The following is a 7227-nucleotide window of genomic DNA, read 5'->3' as shown; positions in this document are numbered from 1 at the left end:
GGATCTCATCTATTTTCCATCTTGACATGAAGCCAGAACAGCCAGTTGTTTTTTTCGTTTCCCCAGATGCTTGTGAAGCTCAGGTCCTCACCCTCCTATCCATGCACCAGGAATGGAGGGTGCTGCACGCTGGTGAGGTTTGGTGGTGCCATGAAGATCACAGTGACTCCTTCTTCTTGCAATCAAAAAGCTGCAAAGGCTTATTTCTGAGGAGGGATAAAAAGAGAGGTCTACAACAAGTGTGTTGCTTGACTACTGGCTACAGCTATAGCAGGATATCCCTCTTACGCCTCTTTATGCATCCTTGAGGATTCTGAGGGTGATAGATACATACAAATAAGAGGATGTCCTGGAAGGACATCTGGGAGAGATGAAGAGGGATCTCTTTCAGTACAAGAGCTTTCTCTTGTAGAAGGAGGACAAGGGGACACCAAATGAAGTTGTTAGGAGCCAAGTTGACAACAAACAAGGGAGTTAGTTAGCTCTTCAGCCAACAGACAAGTGAAATGCAGGACTCTCTGCTGGCATATGAGAAGGTGACAAGAACTCAAGACAAGAATGTACGATTTCAGAAAAGGAAAACCAAAGGGTTACGAAATGCTCTAAGCCTCCAAGGCTATGTCTGTATTAAAGAGCCAGCTAGAGCCAGAGCAATGGCACCAGCTCTTTTCCACAGTCATCCAGACTGCTTAAATCTTAGCTTACTCCCCATCATGTCTGAAGGCCCACACTAGCTAGTGAGTCCAGACAACATCCAGGCATGGTCATCCTAGCAAAGGGCAAGGATCATTCACAAAACTCAGTGGGGGTGAAGTGTTTGGGGGATAAAAACCATCTGGTTGCAAGTTCTGCTGTGCCACTTGCCACGGGCAGCCAGCGAACAGGCTCCAGCCTGGTTTATTTACTACTCAAACGCAGCCAAAGATGCAGGTATCTCAGGGCTGTATGCAGGCGCCTGAGTCCAAGAAAGAAGTGTGATTTCCAACACGTCTCTCTTTGGCAGTGCCTGTTGGCTGGGCTGAGGCATTACCCCGTGAAGCACTTCAGGCTGCTGTGGTGCTGAGATGCCAGTAGTCCTCATTTAGGCATGTCCATCTGGCCATGCCCCATCTTCTAGCAGGGCTGTGTCTCCAGTAGACCCTTCCCCATTCCTCTGACCCAGGAAATTTTAAAAAACAAGTACAGTATAAGCTGGGATGGGTACCAGAAGAAGCATGGCACCCATGGCAGGAACACAATGTCCCATTAGTAACTCACGCCTTCCATGAGCAGCAGACCTGTTCTGGTTGAAACAGTTTGTCTGATAGGGTTTCTGCAAGTGAGAATAATGTGGTCCATCTGGTAGCTCCAGACTTGGGATTTAAGCCCAGCGGTTTGGTCAAAGTCCAAACAGAAAGTTCAGCCGTAGCTGAGACACCATATTTAAAGGATAATACGGTTTTCCACTCTCAAGCACACTCTTATGAAATCCTGGTTATAACTGAGCACAAAGGAGAGCAGGAAAATGAAGTGGCATTTCATAGAGAAATGCCTTTCTTTGACTTATTATGCCCATAGATTTAGCATGTTTCAAAGGCAATTTAGCCAGAATAGAGACAGGAACTCGGCTCCAAGAGTTTAGGATTATTATCACTAAATTAATTTACCTAGCTCTACGAGGAGTACAGCTACCTCGTTTTTCCCTCTAAGTGTACCAAGTATAATTGGTCATTTAGGAGACTAATGCTGAACTACCCTGGTAGTGTGCTGCCTTTATCAGAGAAGTTCTGGGCTGCTTTGCAAGAGGATGAAACAGGTCCTTGATCCAAATTTCTAACCATTTCTTGCAGAGGAAGTCCAGGATGAACTAGCTCAGCAACAGAGTTGGCATATCTAGGCATCTAGGCAGATGGGAGATGCTCTTGAAACCTCAACCTGCTGCCAAAGTTTGTTGGAACTGGGCACTGGGAACAGAAAGCATCTGAAAGACGGAGGATGCACATATAGACATTCATGAAGCCAGAAGAAAAATGTTGCAAAAGTCTTATATCCTTGACAAATCAGGGTCCAAACAGTAGTCCCACCAGCTTACCAGGACTCGCCATTTCTCCTACAGCTCTTAGCTCTGATAGACAAACTCTGGCCAAGTTTACTAGGCAATTCAGGACATTGCCACTCCCAAGTGTTCATTCCTTTCCTAACGCTCTGCCAGGAATAGCTAACCCTGTGAGAGGAGCAAAAGATGTTCACCAGGTTCTCAAATGCCCCTGATCAGAGGTCCACATATCGATCGTCACTCCTTGGATTCATTTGCCCCAGGAGCAGATCTGTCAGTAGATTTATTTCCAAAAAAGCACAAATGTTGCTTCCTAGTTCCCCTCACACTGCACGGTCCTTCCCTTCCATTGCCGTGGTGGTTGGACATCTATTCCCACCTCCTTCCCTCCTGAGCATCCAACCTGTGGGCTGCATACATCACAGCTTCAGATGCCTCTGGAGGCCCCTTAGATCCCTGTAAAGCACTGTAGCCTCCAGCGGGGCTTGCGAGCTGTCAATACCTTGTACAGGATATTCAGCACCTCAGCTTCAAGTGACTTGCCCATGATGTAAGAGAGAGCTTAGACCATTATCACCCAGATCCTGGTCTGTTCTGCAGCAAGAGGTCCATCTTTCCTCTTGTTTAATCATGCAAACAATGTGGGAATATAAAGGATATGAAAAAAATATGGCATAAAATACAACTGTATTTTTACAAAATGTTCTTGTAGCTAATATAATACACAGTCCAATGCACTTTACAAGGCAGGCCCTCTAAAACGTGCTACCAAACACCAGAATTCATATGTTCAGCTGGTATAAATCATTGCTGCTGATTTACACCAGCTGAGAAGTAGGTCACAATTGCCTAATTAAATAGCTTCTCTGAGCAAAAAACTATACTTTTAAAAAGTGTAATTGGAATTTACTTTATATAGCCCATTGATGGAAAGAGAGAGAAAGCGAGAAAGAAAATGAGAAAGAAAGAAAAATGAAAAGAGAGAAAGAGCAAGAGAGAGCAGAAGAAAGAAAAAGGAAAGAGAAAGAAAGAAAGAAGGATAGGGAAAAAGAAAGAAGAAGAAATATTTATTTTATATTTATTTTGGGAGCTCATTTCCTTTCATCGGGAAAGAATGGGAAAGTTTGGGAAGCCCAGACTAAATCACTCACAACGATAACAGGGTGATACCGAGAGCAGTAAAACTAATTTATTGGGCTGAGTTTATCTGATTCCAGGGAAAGTGAGTACTGCTGAGTGCAGCTCTGACTGTGCTTGTGTCTGACAAGACACACAGTTCAGATGCAAAATTACATTAAGCAGATGTAGCCCATTAAGAAGCTGAGTCTGAAAATGTATTTTATTCTGTCAAGGCAAATTCTAGTTGAAAACTTTGGGTCTTTAAAAAAAAAAACCAAACCAAAAAAACCCCAACAAATGTTCTATTTTGGGTTTTATTGCTTTAATCTTTTTTGTGTCAGTCCTAGTTACAGGGTGATGATAAATAAAAACCCACCTCCACTGGATTTCTAGCATAACATAACTACATTACCTAGCCCCAGCTAGAGCAGTGAAAAGTCCCTTAGCATGAAACCCAGCAGAACCAGTCCTGGATTCAATTATAATCCAGAATTAGGTGAGGCTGGTCAGATCTCAGAGGCAAACCAGATAAAACACAAATCATATATTCCTACCCCAGACCAGGCTAAAAGGCTGAATTACAGAGGCAATACACCCAGTTCATGCCTTCCTCGCACCCAACCATCATGAAGACTGTGCAGGGTTAGCTCAGATGTGGGTGTCTCCATCGCCGTTACCTGAAGCTTCATGAGATGATTCTCACCCCAGGTGCCTCTCTGCATGAAAGCACCTGAAAAAACATGGAATCTGGTACAGAAGAAAAACTTGGATGGGATTTGAGATCTGTGGAGTTGCATTTGGTTGTGCTAGAAGAAGGTGGAAGTTTTATTTAATAAAAGCTGTGGTGAATTCCCATACCCATTCCTTTATATCTACCCTAGTTATACACCACATTAATTGTAAAGCTGGGAAGGATCAATTGCTCTGGGCTAAAAAAAGGATAAAACACACAAGAATATATTAGTCACCGAGGCACTCAATTCTCACCATTGAATTTAGGTGCCTAAAAGGCACTTTGGAGCACCTTCCCCTCAAGTGCTGAATATTTTACTTTGAGGTATTTCAGCTCATTCTCCATGATTCCTTTATTCTCATATATTTCATCCAGTCCACGCACCATTGAGAGATGTGTTCAAAAGTACTAACAGGATATAAGCAACAAGAAAGAAGGTCAACCTCATTAGACTGGCCAAGATCATTCTGAAGAGAAAAAAGGATGATGTTGAAAGGATGATCAGTGTATTTCTATGCAGGAAAGTCTCTCAGCTTATCTAAGTCTCTAAAGGTAAGCCAGGGCACTTAGACTATTAACCAGACTACACAGAGTAATGGAAAATATTTTGCAGGGAGAAATCCTCTACCAGCAATTCAGTGTTCATGTAAAACACAGCTATTGCATGGCATTCATTTCGTTCTTTGAAGTTTCTTTGTTTATATTTTATTATCTGGTATAGCCTCTTTAATGGTTGGGGAAAAAAAAAAGTTACTTTGTACCAGAGCAATTAACAATACGAGTCAAGTTCAGGGGGCCTTGAGTCTGACATTTGGTTGCAACCGCAAAGTGGACAGTGAGCTAGAGTGGTTTGATTTTCCTTATCAACTGCACAGAAAGTAACTTTTTTAATTTCCTTGGAATTATGTGCAAACCCCAAGCTGAAAATGTTCCCTCTAATGGAGAGAAGAGGGAAAAGTAAATGTAACCTGCTACATTTGCATGTTTACAATGCTTGATTTCATGCATTGAGTTTCACTGTTTTATTTGGAAGTGTCTTTAAGCAATTTATGTAAAATAATAGATGCCAGCTGTAATAATTTTGTGTAAAATAACAGATGCCAGCTGTAATCATTTTGGGCATAGGAGTTATATAGGATCATGCTCTGATGCTAATAGTCCAGCTATGCTTAACAGCTAATTAGCTTGGTTTATAACAAGACCAAGCATCAAAACAGAAGGACCTCTACCACAAGCATCAGGCTAAGGATAAATCTCATCTGACATCTGCTCTGTGGATGCCTACATGAAAAGGGTCACACTAACTCCCAATGGACACAATTCATCTTATCCAGATCCCCTCTTTGGAGGCATGCCAGGTTTCTAGCACTCTAGAAATACCTTTATTGACAGCGCAGGGAGCTGAGGACAGCTTGCTCCATGACCTGTGCAATGTCACAGGAGGTGAATTCCTCCTGGGGCAATTCATTCAACAACTTGGGACTTTTCCCTAAGGTCCTCTTTAACTCAGAAGCCCCTGTTGGTGATTTTGGGCTGTAAGGACCAGATCTGGAGGTCCGACCTGGCCTATGGGTGTCAGTTGCAATTACGAGGCAGGATCAGCCCCATGGCTTTGTAGAGCTCATTTTTGAGTGTCACCCAGTTTGCTGCTCCACAGTGGACCTGGAAGAGCCCTTGGGATCAGTTCTGTGGAGGGAAGAAAGTGTCCTTGAGTGCTTGCATGACCAGACGCAGGGGTGCAATTCAATTTCTTAAACGTCAGTGCTATTTGAAATGCCCTTGGGTGTCCCCTTGATGTTCCTCTGGTGGCCTGGTGGGCAGGGGACTCCCGCGGGGCCAAGGTCACTCTGAAGTCCTGTGCAAAAACCTCAAATGGCACCAGATGCTTCTCTGCGGACTGCTGAGAAGACCTCTACGTCCAGAGGAGGAAGAGTTATGTGTGGGGGTCAGGGCGAGCTGGGAAGTTGCGACTGCCTTAAATCAACCAATTCTTTGCAACTGTCAGCTCGACGCTTTTATGTCACGCCGAGGGCTGCTCCTCAAGTGTGGTTGTACAGGGAGTTGCTAGACATCATTTCCCACTTTCCCCAAATGCAAAGATACTTCCAGCTCGCACACTCCCCCCCTGCAGCTTGCACGCTGCCTGCAGCGAGGAAGGAAGCACCTGCAGAGGTGAGCACCGAGGTGGTATTTTAATCTGACCAAGCCAGATGAGGAGAGCAGCCCTGGACAGAGCAGGAGTTTAGAAAAGAAAACAGTTTTCCTGCCTGAGCCTGGCCCTGGTCAACATGTGCAGCACTTTGTAAAATTAATTGCATATTGAGCAGGTAGCGGAGTGGAAAGTAGCTGCAGGTGGTGCGTGTTTTCTGTGTCTGCATGCAGCAGAGAAAGGTCTGGATCTTCCTTTGCATGATCAACCTGGAGGACATTTGATTTGAGATATGCCCACCGGTTGGTTTTCTTTGGTGATGGAGTTGCTGCTATTTAATAACTTTTATAATAACCCATATTATAGTATCTCATCCTAAATTTCAAGCTATTTTCCTAAATATTTAGGATAATAAATAATCCTAACCAGCTTGAAATTTAGCATAAGAAACAATGGGGAAGGAAGGAAGGAAGGAAGGAAGGAAGGAAGGAAGGAAGGAAGGAAGGAAGGAAGGAAGGAAGGAAGGAAGGACGGACCCTAGAATGATGGACTTAAAAATCTCTCTTTCCTTTGAAATTCAGTATGAACTTTGAGAAAGCAGCCGATCCTCAAGGATGTTGAAGTTGAGCTGTCACACACCCCTGGAGCTTCAGACAAACTGGAGCTGTGAGCACCCAGTTTTACCTGTTTTTATTTTATAGTCCCACCTTCACTCCAGCCCGGGTTCATCGTTCACCGCCACTGAGCAACGCTACAGACCCAATCCCAGACTGACTGAATTTGGGGCCCAGCGTTAGAAAAACTGAAAGAAACGCAGGTCTCTGTCTTTAAAAGCCCGTGTTGGTTAGCAGTTACCACTTAGAGAGATCTCAGATATCGATAACTGACCTTCACAGGATCCAGCTCCCCAAGGCTTCCAGCGCTTTGGCCCTGACCCAGAAAAACACTTACACACATGTTCAGCCTTTAAGCATGTGAGCCATCCCCATTTGAGTTGTTGCCGTGTTGTACAAGGGGGCAGACTCTCAAAGTAACTCAACCCACGACAGTTTTTAGGTCTGAAGCTCATCCCTGCGTGCATGGCAGCACAAAAGCCCCAGCACAGCGTTACGGATCTGGTGGCTTTCTTGTAAGCTCTGCAGCCTTTGCAGCATCCCAGCTCCCAGAGTCGTGCAATTACACGAAACCCTC

This window comes from Balearica regulorum, chromosome 1 (genome assembly GCF_011004875.1).
Source record: "Balearica regulorum gibbericeps isolate bBalReg1 chromosome 1, bBalReg1.pri, whole genome shotgun sequence".
In the NCBI taxonomy this organism is placed as follows: Eukaryota; Metazoa; Chordata; class Aves; order Gruiformes; family Gruidae; genus Balearica; species Balearica regulorum.
The sequence above is the reverse complement of the archived record's forward strand: the minus strand, read 5'-3'. Positions refer to the sequence as shown.